Raw genomic sequence first — 17,437 nt, forward strand, 5'->3', positions numbered from 1 at the left:
TTTTCTACTTTAAGAACAAAACTGGAATGGTAAAACCTTAAATCAGTGAATTTGGGGTTAAAAACCCAAAAACTCAAATTAATCAAGTTTCCCAAGTCAGAAAACTTGAACTAAACGAGTTTTTGTGTGAAACCCGTGAAAAAAAACCAACCAACCTAACCTGGATTAGCAGAACAAACTATTAACTTGTTCTCTGCTAGTGAATAAAATGTCAGTCTATGCTGATCCACACACTTGCATGTTCTCAAGCTGAAATCACTGAGGAATGGGTGTGAGTACTGACTGACAGATGCTTACTGAACAGGGTGCAAGTTGGAGTTTTTCACCCTGTAAGAAAATTCCAGGTGTGACATTGCCTTGGGTTGTACCAAATCAAATGGGCTGCAAATAGAAGTCTCAAAGCAGGTGCTTACTACAGGAGGTTAAAGGAAGCTGATGCAACAGGCCTCATGGACCTTTAGGGAGTTCAACAATTCTTCACTTACATTAAAAGTTTAAGAAAACTGAAATATATTATGGTCAATCCACAATTGTACACGCAGTGGTTAAGTGATATGAATGGATAAAGCGCCCAAGCTTATGAATTTAGTAATATGATATTTTAAGTGATAGTTGATATGGCAACAAATGGGGGGGGTCAGGAACACATTTTGCCCAGGAACCTCTACTTATAATACTAACAAAGTAAAACGTACCCAATGATAGGCAATTGCAATCTCTACACTTGAAGCTCCAAATATAAAATAAAAGAAATAAAAAGAACAATCTTCTTAAATTTATCCGGGCAGCTCTTTGTCACTCCTGGTTAAACGATGCTGGAGGCCAGTATTTTACTGTGATTCATTGCAAGAATGCCTGTGTGTCCCTCTTAATAACTTTGTAAGGGATAGCTGGCATTCATGTTTTATGACCTATTATATGTGTGTGATGCTTCACTTATGGTCTAGGCCCTAACGGTGATGAGTTATAATATTTTATAATATTTTAACCAAGTTTTGCTAATGCTGTATAGTGATTTACAGACTGCATAAACTTTATGATTAGGCACTGTTAAAGACATCACTAGTGAAGTCTCATTTTCATATCAATAAACAGCTAATTTAATGCCGAGTACAGTATAGATTTTACAGGTATATTTATGAATTAAATAATCGTTTCAGCATTATTTCTCTTCAATTCGTCTTGTGATTTGTAGTGTACATCCCAGAATTAATATTGCTTTCACCTTTCCCTCCACCCTCAATTATTTATCAATCTCACTGAAACATTTTAATGTTTTTCTCCTCCTCTCTTTGCCCCCCAAAGTCACCTGTTCATCCCAAGAGGGAGAGGGGCTCATTTTGACAGTGTTTGGTGCAGTTCGGATAAGCAGCTAATCCCTTGGGTAGCTCTTGTCAGATTACTAATTAGCTAAAGCGGATCGGCCTGAGAACACCATGCGGTCAGTCTGACTTCAGATAAAACAGGAAGGAGGGGAGAGGCCCTCATTTGCCCAGGCATTATTAACCTTTTCAGCTCTTAGATGTCCAGCACATTCTTATTTCCTGGGCAGTAAGTGGAATAAAGCTTTACTCCCTTATTGTATGTCTATCCCTGTCTATTAAACCTTACTTTTAAGACTAGCACCAAGGCGTGAAGATGGTATCAAGGAGAGCATTTGTTCTAATTCTTTTTATAATTTGTAATCATTTTTTATAATTTCTAACAAGTGCCTAACTGCATTAGAATGGGTCTGGGTGATGATGTATAAGTATGAAGCTGTCTTTAGCAAGGACAAGAGGTAACTGACACTTATGACATTATACTGACATGAAAATACATAAGTAAGAGTAGTAGCCAATGAAAACAGGTGTGATTGCTGTGTTTCTAAACGTTTCAATATATTTAATAGTTTGAAATTCTACCATCTACTGACAGAGGACCCTGGCAACGTTCAGAACCTAAGTTGTGCATTTATATTCAAATGTACCTAAAGGCACCAGCACACACAACTAATTTAAAACAAGAATACTGGTGGGCTGGTGAAGAGGTGCAGTGTTTACAGTAACTGTGCATATTGTAAAGACAGTAGGGTTTAGTGGTCACTGTGGTTTTGTATTATGGAATGTATTTCAGGGTATTGTACCGCAAGAGCATTGCAGTGCAGTATAATGCAGGGTGCTAAATTACATGCCATAATTGAAAGAATTAAACATTTAAGAAATATTAAAGTGATCATGAAACATTTTAGATTTTAAAAGGAATATGTTGCTGCCGCTTTAAAAAACCTAACGGGTAAAAATTTATGTTCTAAAATTGACTCTTGTCAACTCCCACTTCCCACTGTCACTGGATTTTTCTTGTAATGATTCAGAAGTAATGGGGCAGGGCAATGGCCTGGTAGGCCTGGTAGGCTGGAACACTGTTTAAATTCATCCTCCAGGCTACTGGGCAGGGTGGTTATTTGAAAAAATGTGATATTAGTGCTGAGTAATTTTTTGGAGCCAAACACATTCCTGGAAATCAGGACAATATCAGTATCGCTTTAAATGATGCAATGGCATTCAATGTGTCAATGTTAAAATTGGAGGAATAAGAAAGAGGCATGCTTTTACAATAAAAAGATAGGGCTCATTAATGAACATTAATGCAACTGTAACACAGGCACTTGCCTCTCTCCATACTCCTTAACAAGAGCACTAAGGGGTGAAGAGTGTGCCCCATAGCACTCCCTTAATAGCACTTGCCTCCCCCCCTGGTTGTTTCTCTCTAAACTAAAAATCTGTGCAGAGATGCAGGCCAAATGAAACACAAGGTAGGGTCATCCGCCAAATTTGCATCTTCAAGATTAATTTGATAAACAAGCAAAAAGCTGGTTATGGGCAGGTAAGAAAAAGCTGTTTCAGTGTTTTCAGGTGGAATATTTACTAGTTACTAACTGTGTACCATTGGATTCACCACGTTTTCTTTTTTCATGTCGCTGTAATCATTATTTGATCGTAGGATATAAATAATTAATATTCTCAGCATATACAGAATTGTGTAGACTAATACATATAAATAAACATTGGTAAGAAAAAGGCAGATGAATTTAAGGGCTCATTTATGAAGCACAAGCACAGTTGCAGCTGCTTATGGCTGTTGTTATTGCGTGAATGAGTTCCATGCATTAGGTACTTGCCTTTAAGCCACTCCTTGCACTTGCAACAATGTATCCTGCTAGTCTGTTCAGGTGAATCGCGAACAATGCACCTATTAAAGCTGTGCAGCCCTGAAGCTACCGCTATCAGCTGGAATGTGCCGGCAGCTCCAGGGTTTCCACAGTGGCCTGCTTTTAAATAGATGCAGTGTACTTAATATCCCTAAAGAATCAAATAACATTTAAAAATAAATAATTAAAATGAACTTTAAAGTAACTAGGAGTAAACAATGTCAGTCACAGTAACTGGCTCAAACATACATATTATTAATTATAATATTACAATAACACATACACAACTCTAATACCTAACAACCAGTGAAAACAATATGGTGTGTATGGTAAAAGGGAAGAAAAAGTGTGAAAAGCCTACCACAAACCTTGACTTGGATTTAATAGTAGATGCTCTGCTAAATGTGCCTTCCTGTCTGTTTGGCTTTAGTCATGTATTGTATTATTAATTTATGTTAAGTGAGTTACTGTTATTTTTAGGCTTCAGGTTCTGATGTATAGTGCTTTCTTGCTTATTGATTAGTGATTAGACTAGGGATGTACCAAATCCATTCATTGGCATTCAGCAGAATGCAGAATTCATCTAAATCCTGAACCCTCATCTGTGTATGCAAATCAGGGTCGCATGTGCACCATGCACAGAAAAGAAATTTTCTTGTTCGTGTGACGTAAAGTCGCATGATTTTATGGATTCAGTTCAGCCAGGCACTAGGATTCAGCCAAATCCGAATCCTGCTGAAAAAGAACAAATCCCAGCTAAATCACAAACCAAATCTTGGATTCAGTGCATCCCTGGGTTAGACAATGTACTTGGTAGATTTTATGCCTAACCAGCAATCACTGCAAAATGAACCAGTAAACAGAAGGAAAGTATAAAAAAAGAGCATGAAACATAATTATGACATAAGGAGATATAACTGGAAACACTGGCATTGTAGAAGTAGACCCCTTGGGGGGGGCAAAGGGGGCCCCGGACTGCAGGGTCTGTTTCCTCTGTAGCATTCATATAGGATCAGTGGCAGTGTTATACTTAAGATATAAAGGAAGCAGACTATAGTAGACTGGGGGAGAGTACCATTGGGTCCTTACTCTCCATTGAATCTCCACTCCCGAGCAGGAGGGTGGGTTGGGTAGGAGTTGCAGTGCACCGGGTCCCTTTGAAGGATTTTCTTGCTGGGGGTGGGCGTCGCACGGCATTGTTACACCACTAATCAGTGAAATTTGTGTGTACGTATGTGACTGTATCTAAGCATGGTAGTAAGGCTCCTCTTTAAATTTAGGTCTTGGACAGATTGGAAATAAATAGCAGCGATATTCAACTCTTTGCAGCCAAATTTATGCTTTATCTATTCTGGTATCAACATTGTTGATGGGTTATCTTCCAATCATAGTTGGTGATCCAATTCATCCCCAGGTTGGTGCTTACGGCTCAGTGTAGGCCAGTCAAGTAATTCTACTCCCATATCTGCAACCAGCTTTTTATGGACCTTCCTGTGCAGGGGCGATCCTGAGGCAGCAGCAGTTTCTGCTGCCCCCCCCTTATCCCGTGCGCTTTTTGTGCCTGAGGGGGTCCAGGTGGGTCCACTAGGGCGGCAGAGAGGGCCAGTACGCTAGTGCAGAGAGCCTTACTGCGCTCTCTGCACTAGAAGAGCTGAATTTCTGGTTTGAAAACTGGAAATTCGGCTCTTAAAGTGCCAGGAGCGGCATTTTTGCCGTCCCTGGACCTAGTGGGGCGCTGCCATCTGAGACGACAGCCTCAACTCGCCTCATTGGTGAAGCACCCCTGTTCCTGTGCTAAAACAGGAAAGGATCTTCTACCAAAAACAAAGCAGGAAGCACTGAATTGTTAATAATATTATTGTATGATGTAGTGGCAAACTATGCCAGCAATGATTGGTGTGGCTTCAAAAGTCAATTTCTAATAATTAGAAAGTGTGTCCACATACTTTAGACCAGTAAGCATACTGTATATGAATAAGCATAAAAGATAACCTAAAAGAATCAGTGCCCTACTGTTACTATTCAGTCAAATATGATTGTACTTGAATGTACTTGAATAAGTAAACACAATTTAGCAGCAATTGGATGTTTTATTACTTCTTAACTATATCCATTAAAACTTAGTTGTTGTATACACTTTATAATTTTTTTTATAGTCTTGTAGGGTTTAACATTCAGAGTTGGGTTATAACAGGGGGCATCTAGAGCATGTGAATGGTTAAGAAGATATATGTGGATGGCATACTTCCCACAGGCTATGATGTGTCATCTTTCATGAGTTTCTGGGAAACCCAGTTCCATAAAACGTCTTGGAGAGCCACATAAGGTCCCTGGGACTTTAGTTGACCAACATTGCCCTAGGGATCTGAGGGCATCAAGATCTACAATTTAGTAAATTGACTGACACTGACTTGCATGTCTGGTATTGTAGTTGTAAAATTAAAAGGGAACCATAACTATTATTAAAAAATCAACTAATTTGTATTGGATAATTATTAAACCAGTTTCACATCCTGTACCCTCTCACTAGTGATAACACTTGAACGACAGATGCTGAATAAACACAGAACACTTCTTCTTCATACTCAGATCCCAGCTAAATTTAGAAATAAGGCGACCACAAGTATGTGCTTTTTTAGTTTTCTATAACTTTTTAATGTATCTATTTAATGATACAGGTTTATATATAACACAGGTTTTCAACACTTTTTTAAGATATTGAATGATATTTTTCTACTCTGCATGAAAATTTTGTAAACATTTTTTAAAAAAATACAAATATACTTTGTTATTTTTCTTAGAGATATTTATACATGAATGAAACCTGTTATGCAGATTACTCGGTACAGGTATGGGACCTGTTATCCGAAATGGTCAGGACCTGGTGGTTTCCGGATATGAGGTCTTTCTGTCATTTGTATCTCTATGCTTTACATCTGCTAAATAATCATTTAAACATTAAATAAACCCAATTAAATTGTTGTGCTTCCAATAAGGATTAATCATATCTTAGCTGGGATTAAGTACAAGGTACTCTTACTATTATTACAAATAAAAAGGAAATCATTTAAAAAATGTTTTAATTAGAGTCATGAATATCCTGTAAATTATATCCTCATAATTGGAGCTTAGTGATGTCATTTCTGTCACATGAGTGACTCACAGAAACTTGTGTATTATAATAAAAAAAGTACCCTCTATTGCAAAATATCAGAATATTAAAAGTCACCTTGGAGTTCCATGACCTGTATAAAAACGGCCTTCAGGCTCGTGTTTTTATATGGTTATGGAACGCCTTGGTAACTTATAATGTCCTTATATTTTACAAGAGGGGGTACTTTATTCACTATATAATGAAGTCGATGGCTTTACCATAATTCTGAGCTTTCTGAATAATGGGTTTCTGGATCCCATACCTGTACCTGGGGTCTTCCAGATAAGGGATCTTTCAGTTAATTTGATTTCCATACTTTATGATTACTAAAATATAATTTAAACATTAAATAAACCCAATAAGATTGTTTTGCCTCCATTAAGGATTTGGGGGCAAATTCACCAAGGGTCGAATATCGAGGGTTAATTAACCCTCGATATTCGACTGGGAATTAAAATCCTTCGACTTTGAATATCGAAGTCGAAGGATTTTAGCGCAAAAACTGCGATCGAACGATCGAAGGAATAATCGTTCGATCGAAAGATTAAATCCTTTGAATCAAACGATTCGAAGGATTTTAATCCAACGATCAAAGGATTTTAATCCAACGATCGAAGGATTATCCTTCGACCAAAAAAACGTAGGCAAGCCTATGGGGACCTTCCCCATAGGCTAACATTGGGTTCGGTAGGTTTTAGATGGCGAACTAGGGGGTCGAAGTTTTTTCTTAAAGAGACAGTACCTCGACTATCGAATGGTCGAATAGTCGAACGATTTTTAGTTCGAATCCTTCGATTCGAAGTCGAAGTCATAGTCGAAGGTCGAAGTAGCCCATTCGATGGTCGAACTAGCCCAAAAAACACTTCAAAGTTTTTTTACTTCAAATCCTTCACTCGAGCTTGGTGAATTGGCCCCTAAGTGTACCTTAGTTAGGATCAAGTACAATATACTATTTTATTATTATAGAGGAAAAAAAATCAGTTCTGAAAATCTGGATTATTTGTTTAAAATGGAGTCTATGGGAGATGGCCTTCCAATAATTTGGAGCTTTCTGGAAATATACCTGTATATTTAAACATTTAATTGTGAGTTCTTCAACCTAACTCTCTTTTCATGCTGCGACCAACACCTCATACTCTGTCAGTGACATATTTTACCTGCTCAACTGGCTTATTTCAGCATGAGTCAGCAATTTGAAAAGTCCTAAATGACAAACAGAAGGGCGTTGTATTAAAAACATTTTAATAATACCTATTTGAGAAAAAAATATTAAACATCCACTACAGTTTTGTGTAACTATTTATACCAATTATACTTCCCCTATAACCCAATTTGACATATATCTTCTGAACCTGCAAGTCTATCTATGGCTTGCAATTCAAATCGTTATCCAACTTTCCATAAAAATGAGGATAAAACTTTTGCATGTGTAGTCATAGAAAACAACATCATTACCTCCATCTTGATAAACACGAAGGTAAGTTTTCCTTGTTACTACATACTTTATTAATAGCTTGTTGATATATTTTGAAGGAAAATTCTATAATTAACCCCACTAAGTACTCAAGGACATCTGGCCTTCTATAGTTTTACTATTTCTGGAGTTAAAAAGTAATTATTTACTTAAGTCCTATACAGCTCTAAATGAAATAGGCTTTGGATTAGGAATGCTAACCTACACCTGAACTGGAGTTGGACAATACTTCAAGAATAGGCTAATACTGAACTACAGTATATATTGGTAGCCCATAACCTGCTGTTAGTCATTAGCTCAAATGGATTGAGAGAAATTCATTCAAATACAATTAAGTAATGCAGTTTTAAAGACAACTAAAAGGTAAATCATTGGTGTCAATTGTAAAGTTCCACCAGCTGACCAAAATGTTAACATCCTTTCTTCTTCTTCATACAAAATGCAATGGGCTGGCAGAGAAATGCTGCACCAGATTTTTTTTTTGGTACAAATGCACCCAGTGGTGATTCTAGGTCAGGAGCTACCTGAGGTGGCTCCTGCAATGCCTACTCCCCTTCATACGCCAGCGCTTACCATTACTGCACTGCAGGGGTCAGGGGGGAGCATTGATAGTACAGAGAGCACAATTGTGTTCTCTTGCACTAAAAAAAGGAAATTCGACTCTTAAAAGTTACCAGAAGTGGCTTATGGTTTGGGGGTAAAAAAGGTAAATTTCTGGTAAATTTAAACACACTGCATTTTGTTGGTCATACTGAGAACTAAAACTTCTGGCAGAGGCTATTCTCAGTATCCCCTATGGCAAGGTATTTTCTTGGTGCTTTGTAGCTGTGACAAAATGCTCTGTGTTTCATTGCCCTTAACTGAACCCTTAGGAATACTGAGTAATAAGTCTGCATCTACCAATTTTGAATCTCTGCTACAAATAAGGAACCGATATTAAAAACTGATCTCTTTTTCAGTGATGCCTCATGTAGAAATGGCACATGCCTCACAGAAGAATTAAAGTTCCTACAGGTGCATAAATGCTAAGGGTAAAGGTACATGGGATGCATTGTCAGCCATGGAAATCACACTTCCCCGCTGGCATCAAAATACATTTTCCTTTCCTGCAAGAGAATCGCAAAAGGGAGTTCAAACCTCACAAATTACATAGGCGTGCAAATACATAGAATAAGGCATATTCACATGATTACGTATTACCTGACCTAGATTACTATGTGGGGAAAAAAAAATAGGTAAATAAAGTGACAATAGGATATATTATAACTTGTAATAACTGGATTTTTTACTCAGCTGAGTAAAGAACAATTCTTAATACATCAAATTCACCAACATTTTTGATTATAGCAATCAATCAGAGATTAGCTTTAATATCTGTATGAATGAGATCGGTTTTCCTCTCTAAATATATGTATGAAATCACTGAATGAAAAAAATACTGAATGAATGAATTAAAGAATGAATGAAAGAATGAGTCGAGTGAAGCATCCTTAATGACTGTTTCTGGTAATAGATTACAGCTCAGAAAAGTTAGTAATGATGCACTGTACCTGGCACCATAACCCCATCCAAAAACACTGTTTCTACTTTCTTGCTGAAAACCTGCAAGAAAGCAGCCTTCTATGCTACTACGAAGCCCTGAAGGGTAGATTTACAACTGTCCAGTGCTTTTAGACTTGAAGGTCAATGATCCATCTCAGAGTGCAGAAAAAAAAATACTGCAGCACAAGCAATCTGAGAAGCAATAGATACTGTAAGGCCCTAAGCTCTTCTCAACCTCTCCTTCACACTCAGTGCTGGCACTTTGGAGCTATGCTCTGCCATGTGTTCCTTAAGAGTTAAGGCAACCCATATGGCAGCAAATATGTTAACAATATGGAAAGGCTATTTGTCACATCCAAAGCAGATGGGATTGATATTCCAACCAATATCTCTGACCAGCTTTAACTTCCTATTGCTAGCCAAGGGGTTGCCGGAAACTCTGACTGGAGGGTTACACAAGATGAGGTTTTCTGGCAACATTTGTCTTTCTTTGTATATTTTGTAACAGATCACAGCTTAATATCAGTTACATTTATAGAGAGACCTCAGAACTAATGTACAATGTAGATTCATATATATATATATATATATATATATATATATATATATATATATATATATATATATATATATATATATTTAGAGCTCTACACATTCCTTAGTTAGATATATAACAAATGTATCTTTATTGTGATTTGTCTAATCTGGATTAGACATAACTAATTTTGCAGAAAATCAATGCTAAAGTGTTGTGAAATTTGTTGACAGGATATATGATGTTCTGCCACCACTGATATTTTCTTCACATGTTTAGCCAGACTTAGCCCTGCAACAATTACATAATGAAGAGATCAGCAGAATTTTTATGGAGACTGAGTAAAACAATTGAAGGACTTGGGTAAAAGATTATAATGACTGGGCGGGGGGGGGGGGGTGAAACTTTGCTACCCATCTGTGGTTACACCTTTCCTTCTCCTTTAATGCAACTCATGTAAAACATACAAAATAATTCCCAATGGGTGGTATATTTTACATGCAATAGTTTTTGTGTATTTATTATTATGTGATTACATTTTTGCAGTGTTTCCTTACCTTGTTCTCATGAAAACACTTCCATATCCAAAGGGAAGCAAAATCATTTTAAGTGTTTATATTTGCCAAATGTTGTTATGAAATATGTGGCCAACAAGTGATGGGCTTATGACAGTGATTACCTTAGCTGATGCTTCTCCAGTGGAGGAGGCAGAGGGCTAGACATACTGAGACACCATATTACATTATTTGTACTGTCTGGGAGTTTCAGAACTTCAGTTCAGTATCTTTGATTAAGGTTACCAGCTATAAAGCTTGGCAGAATAGAGTGGATTCGACCAGACTGTTCAATCACTAAGCCTCCGTCCAATGAAGCCAATATCAAATAGAACAAGAAAGTGATGAATTTCAGTCCAACGCAGTGGGTTGCTGCAAAATCAGTGCTTTATTCGAATAAAGCACTGATTTTGCAGCAACCCACTGCGTTGGACTGAAATTCATCACTTTCTTGTTCTATCAGCTATAAAGCTTGTCATGAAGAACACTGTGCATATTCTTATTTTGGCCATGCCTGCTTTTGACCACAACCTGCCACACCCACACCATGTCACTGCTGCAAAATAAATAAAAAACAGAAAATAAATATGCTAGCATTTTATAAAGCACTGCTGCCACATTTTTGATGATGCTTACACATGAACACTTCCCCTACATCACAATTCATGGATTTTGATGTAAGCAGTAGATAAGGAGAAGGTAGGCTTTTGGCCACTTGTGCTGCATTCTGCACCTTGTACAAGGTTTGCCCCATAGGCATGTGCTTTCTGAATGTGTGAGTTTACACCCAACTGCTCCAGCACTTGTAACAGGGAGAATTAATAAATGAGGCCCATGGGTATGTGTCTCTTTTTTGCACTTTGTTTGCCCCAAGCTTGATAAATGAATCATTGTATTCCTTTTTTGAATACTGTCACTTGTAATTCCTGATAAGTCAGAGACTTGAAAGATTTAAAATATAAAGGACTGGGTAAAACTGAACTAAGCTCTTTAAAGACTTACAAGAGTGTGCCATCTGGACACAAAAAGTATATACTCTACAAATACTTTTTATTGAATCTTGGAGTTACAGTGCCAGCACAAAAAAACAATTGCAGAGATGTGTGGCAAGATCAAACTCACAACAGGTCAATGAATCAGTTGGTATTGCGTTTTGGACACAGTTGACATATGGCCACTATTTAACCACCGCCAGACAAAATTAGATAACATTCAGCATGCCATGGAAATTATTACAATGCTGAATTTCAGTTGGTACATTCAAATACAGGCATGGGACCTGTTATCCAGAATGCTCAGGACCTGGGGTTTTCCAGATAAGGGGTATTTACGTAAATTTGGATCTTCATGTTAAACTAAAATCACGTAAATAAACCCAATAAGCTTGTTTTGCTACCACTAAGAATTAATTATACAGGTAAGGGACCTATTATCCAGAATGCTTGGGACCTGGGGCTTTCCGGATAATGGGTCTTTCCATAATTTAGATCTTCAAACCTTAAGACTATTAGAAAATCATGTAAAAATTAAATAAACCCAATCATCTGATTTTGCTTCCAATAAGGATTAATTATATATTAGTTTGGATCAAGTACAAGGTACTGTTTTATTATTACAGAGAAAAAGGATTTTTACAAATTTGGATTATTTGATTATAATTTGGATTATATTTGATTACAATGGAGTCTATGGGAGATGGCCTTTCCGTAATTCAGAATTTTCTGGATAATGGGTTTCTGGGTACAGGATCCCATACCTGTTTCTGAGTTTGAATCAAGCACGAGGTTCTGTTTTATTAATACAGAGAAAAAAAGAATAATTGTAAACAATTTGGATTATTTAATTATAATGGAATCTATGGGAGAAGATAATTGAGGGATTGAGATAATTGAGAGATTTCAGGATAATGGGTTTCCAGATAACAGATCCCATACCTATATATACATATATATATATAATATATGTATATATAATATATATATATATATATATATATATATATATATATATATATATATATATATATATATATATACACAGTATATGTATAAGTTCCCTAAGTGACTGCACTCTACACCTCTGATTGCACACCGCTTTTGTGCATGGAAAAAGACAAAAGCGGGATGCACAGTCAAAATTAGCAAATATCCAAAAGTAACACTTGGACCAGCACTCCCTATGTGAAAAATATTTATTTAACAGATTGTACAAAAATGTCCTTGTTAGTGGTAGCTGCTGTTCTGAAACAGAAAACAGTGATGGTCCAAACATTCCTATTCAACTGTCACCACTTTCCATTTAATACTATGGGAAGTAGAGTTGCAACCTTCTCTGGTACTGGTCTTCTTATATTTTTATCTTCCCTATAAAAAATCATTGGCATCAAGCATAATTTTTCCTGGTCAGCCTAATATAATAGCAGCCAGGTTGAAACGCTAACTGGAACTGTGCTGCCTGATGTGACAGTTAAAGGAAGACAACTGTTAACAAAACGCTCTTCTATACTTCTTATTGGTGGTCCATCTTACACTTACACATTTGGAGTTTTGATCTGCTTTAACACTGCCTCTGTCAATAACAATCATTAGTACAAACAAGCATATCACTTCCAGATGATCATTTTATTAATTTTCTTGTTAAATAGAACACCCAGTAGTAACTCGTAGCATGCGACTTGGCATAATTCAGTCTAAACTTGAATGTATCTACAGTAATTATTAAGAACACATGTGTTCCTTATGCACATCTTGTTTAAAAAGGTAGTTCAGTGTTTCACTGTTGAACGCACAGCCATCTTTAACTTTTTCTGTCCTCTTTCCAGCAGTGAAGGGATATTCAGCAGGAAGAGAAAGGCAGCACTGTAGACAAGATATGTCTGTGACATTCGTTTGTGCAAATATGTGTGAGTTAATGCTTTCAATCTAATGCTCAATCTTAAATGCTTTCAGTCCATTTTCTGCAGTGATCTTAACTAGGCATGTGTAGGGTTAATAGGGTGCTCATCAATTTCTGCAGCAGTCTTAGTGACATACCTTGCTAATTATGGCTAAAAGGAGTAGCAAAGGGTCCAAAAGTGCTGACACCACACTAGGTGTGGTACATTTTTTGGGAGCCCAAGCTTCACTTGTTGAGAAAATCCGACACTGCCTAAGAGTGACATCACACCTTATATTCAGACCAGGTGAAATTTGCCACTGACTCGTAACATACTATATTGTTTGTGGTGAAAACAAAATAGGTAGGAGAACACACTACATAAAAATGTAAACAATTTAAACTACATATTGTAAACATTTGTGAGAAGAAAATAAAAGTACTTTTAATATGTGAAACATTTATTAAACAGCCACAAAAGTTTAGTAAGTTCCCCTTTAAAGCACATCTGTTTTCCTGCTTCATACCGGTATAACATAAGCTGGGTAAAAATCACTAGTTGCTAACACTTCAACACCAAAACAAATGATTTATCAGTACTGCCCTTTCCTCTGGGATCCGGTGAATCAGGTAATTAAAGTGGAAATTTCATCACCTAAACAGTTGTTATTAACAACCTATAAATGCTGGTTTGCAATTGAAACAACATGATGTCTCATACAGAACAACCTATTATAAATAAAACAACTGTAAAACTGTCTATATGTGTGATTGTATCAGCTTTTGTAAAGCAATTCTTTAAAACATCCTTTTACCTTACCTAAACATTACAATGACATAAAGTAGCAAATTTCCCTAGGGTCGAATATCGAGGGTTAATTAAACCTCGATATTCGACCGTCGAAGTAAAATCCTTCAACTTCGAATATCGAAGTCGAAGGATTTTGCGATATTCCTATGATCGAATGATCGAAGGAATAATCGTTCGATCGAACGATTAAATCCTTTGGACCGAACGATTCGAAGGATTTTAATCCATCGATCGAAGGATATTCCTTTGATCAGGAAATTGTTAGGAAGCCTATGGGGACCTTCCCCATAGGCTAACAGTAGCCTTGGTAGGTTTTAGGTGGCGAACTAGGGGGTCGAAGAAATTTTTAAAGAGACAGTACTTCGACTATCGAATGGTCGAATAGTGAAACGATTTTCAGTTTGAATTGTTCGATTCGAAGTCGAAGGTCGTAGTCGAAGGTCGAATTAGCCCATTCGATGGTCGAAATAGCCATATTCGACCATTCGAAATCCGAACTATTTTTCCCTCTATTCCTTCACTCCAACTAAGTAAATGGGCCCCAAAATGTTAATGATACATTTCAGATTTAAAAGGAGACTAAGCTCATTGCCTTCCTCCAGCCTCCCATTATTTGTCAGTAATGGGCAGTGACACAGTTTTCTCCCAGCTCCCAGTCTCAGGAGAGATGCTGCCCCCCAAACTCATGGTCTAGCTAGTATAGGCTCTCTGTAGAACCTAACAGTGGTGTACTAATTCTTTAATGGGGTTCCAAACTATTTTGTGGTTGTTTTCAGGTATTACACCTGATTTAAAGATTTTTTCAATTGGTATTTTATGTATTTTCTTGTGAAGTTGAAACAATGCAACATTAGCAATTATTGTACCATGGTTCAATATAAAAATAAAAACTAGGTAAATAGATAGGTGTGCAAAATAGAAAATATCTTCAATATAGTTAGTTAAAAATGTAATGTATAAAGGCTGGAGTGACTGGATGTCTAACATAATAGCCAGAACTCTACTCCCTGCTTTGCAGCCCTCTTGGTTTCCACTGATTGGTTACCAGGCAGTGACCAATCAGTGATTTGAGGGGGAGCAAATGGGTCATACATAACAGTTTGCTTTTGAATCAAACACACTGAACAGTTTTTCCCATGTTGCCCCCCTCAAAGTCACTCCCCTTACAGAGCTGAAAAGCAGGAAGTTGGGGTCTGTTAGACATTTGCTCACTCCAGCCTTTATAAATTAACTTTCTTTTATTTTGCACATATTATCTATTTGCCCAGTTTTTATTTTTACACTGAACCTTTAATGATTTTTACACTGAACCTTTAATGAAACTCAGGAATTATGCCTAGCAGGCATAAAGAGAACATACATCATCTAACCTAAATTAGAACAGTTCTTGACTCCCCACTCGAACCAGAGCAGTTCTAGGGAGACTTCAATATTATAAATTTTTTTATATTTTTTAAAAGTGTTTGGAAGATGAACAAAAAATCTGTCTGGTTTCCAAAAATATATATCCTTAATAAGACACCTTGAAAATAGTCACAGAGACTCCCCAAATTAACTGATATCTCCTCATCCCACATAGCAAAGAGACATGAAGGAAGAGCTATGCAAACAGACTCACTTGGAACCATTTATTATGGGGACACTTTGGGCCTGAATTAAGAACCTTTAAATGTCTGGGTTCATGCAATCAGAAACTGAAAGTGAGTTCCTGATCTCACTTGTGTTTTCTGTGATCAGTTGCTTTAGCACTAAGAGACAAGTTGTGGTCCACCTTAGTGCTCTTGTACGTCTGTATAGTGTATGACCCCCCAGTGTCTGCTTAACGCAATAAAATCTATCTGAATTAATGTGCTGTGTGTGCCCACTGGCAGACAGATCATAAACAGATGGTGTGTGTATATAGATATTCAATATATATATATTTGTCCACACAGAAGTTCCGCCACTCTTCATTTCATAACCCAGAGTGAAATGTATAATATCTTGTAGTAGTAGTAGTAGCAGTAGTATGGAATAGAGCCACATGATAATTTCCCTTTGACTTTACTTGTCTAAGTGTTCAGGCCCTACTCTTGACTCAAAGCACACATAGTTGTTAAAGCACACACATTGCATCACAGCTAGGCACTTCACAACTGAAAAGCAAGCCCTTTGTCTATGCCTCGAAATCTTTTCTGAATGACACATTTAGCTTTGATTAAAGGAGGACACTAACAAGTTAGCTGCATTATAATCACTCAGTTAAAACTGTAATGAATACAGTATTCAGTAACCAACCCTCAAAGTATTTCACATGTGCTTAATTTGCATTGCCATGCTGTCAGAAATATCTGAATTTGCCCTACCTATATGTATGATATATAGTATAATATCAATCTCAGTGCCATTTAGAGAGAATGATCCATACACATTCCATATATATATATATATATATCCAAAAAAAAAAAAAAATTTATTAGTTACATAGGACTGAAGTTTCGGCCTACCCAAGGCCTTTCTCAAAGCTCAAGGCACTTGTGTAACTAATAAATTATTTATTTTTCTCTATAAGACCTGTGAGTGTGGATCTTTCTACAGTTAATAAATATGACTAAAGAAGTAGAACGATCTTACTTAAACAAACAAAGTGTAGAACTTGAAATCTTACCTTTAGCTAAATAATCGTCTGGGTGGCACCTCCATTTCAACTTACACATCAAAAATGTTCTTTCTTCTTATCTTTGTTTTATTGGATTGATTTTTGGAATCTCTACACACAAAAAACATACAGATTAAATGTAATACAATTATATCTGTCAGAACTAAAACACTATTAAAGTAAAGTAATCAGATTCCCACTGTACACCTATATGTGCTAAGTTTTGCTCTCACAAACTGGAGCACAAAGAGGAGCAGCTGTTTTACTGTATGTATGCAGCCCAAGCACATACCTCCCAACTGTCCCTTTTTCGGAGGGACAGTCCCTCTTTTGACAGCTCAACCTGCAGTCCCTCATTTGTACTGGAAAGTCCCTATTTTATCTGCACTGAACAGCCAGTAAAAGAAACAAAGTTTCTCACTTAATTGGCTTTTAGCAGAGCACAGAACAGCAAACAGGTGCAAATAAGATACTTTGTAACAATTTTGAGACAAAAAAAAAAATCATTTTAGATAAGGAGAGTTATTTTCAAACTTTCATAACCTGCCAAATTTTGTAAACTGAACATGGTAATTAAGGGTTGTGGCCACAGAAAGGGGCGTGGTCAGAAATGTGTGAAAACATTTTTTTGTCCCTCTTTTTACTTCCAAAATGTTGGGAGATAT

The 17,437-nt window shown here is 36.8% G+C and overlaps 1 protein-coding gene across 3 annotated transcripts in view; it reads right to left on the reverse strand.

Annotated features, from left to right (window-relative positions):
* casz1.L (castor zinc finger 1 L homeolog) overlaps window positions 1-17,437 on the reverse strand; it is a 253,395-nt gene that overhangs the window by 177,982 nt on the left and 57,976 nt on the right. For all 3 annotated transcript variants that reach the window (XM_041569137.1, XM_018225650.2, XM_041569136.1), the window contains exon 2: window positions 16,782-16,883. The gene's annotated coding sequence lies outside the window, so the exon portion shown is untranslated. The remainder of the gene's footprint in view (window positions 1-16,781; window positions 16,884-17,437) is intronic.

Source organism: Xenopus laevis, chromosome 7L (assembly GCF_017654675.1).
Source record: "Xenopus laevis strain J_2021 chromosome 7L, Xenopus_laevis_v10.1, whole genome shotgun sequence".
Lineage (NCBI taxonomy): Eukaryota > Metazoa > Chordata > Amphibia > Anura > Pipidae > Xenopus > Xenopus laevis.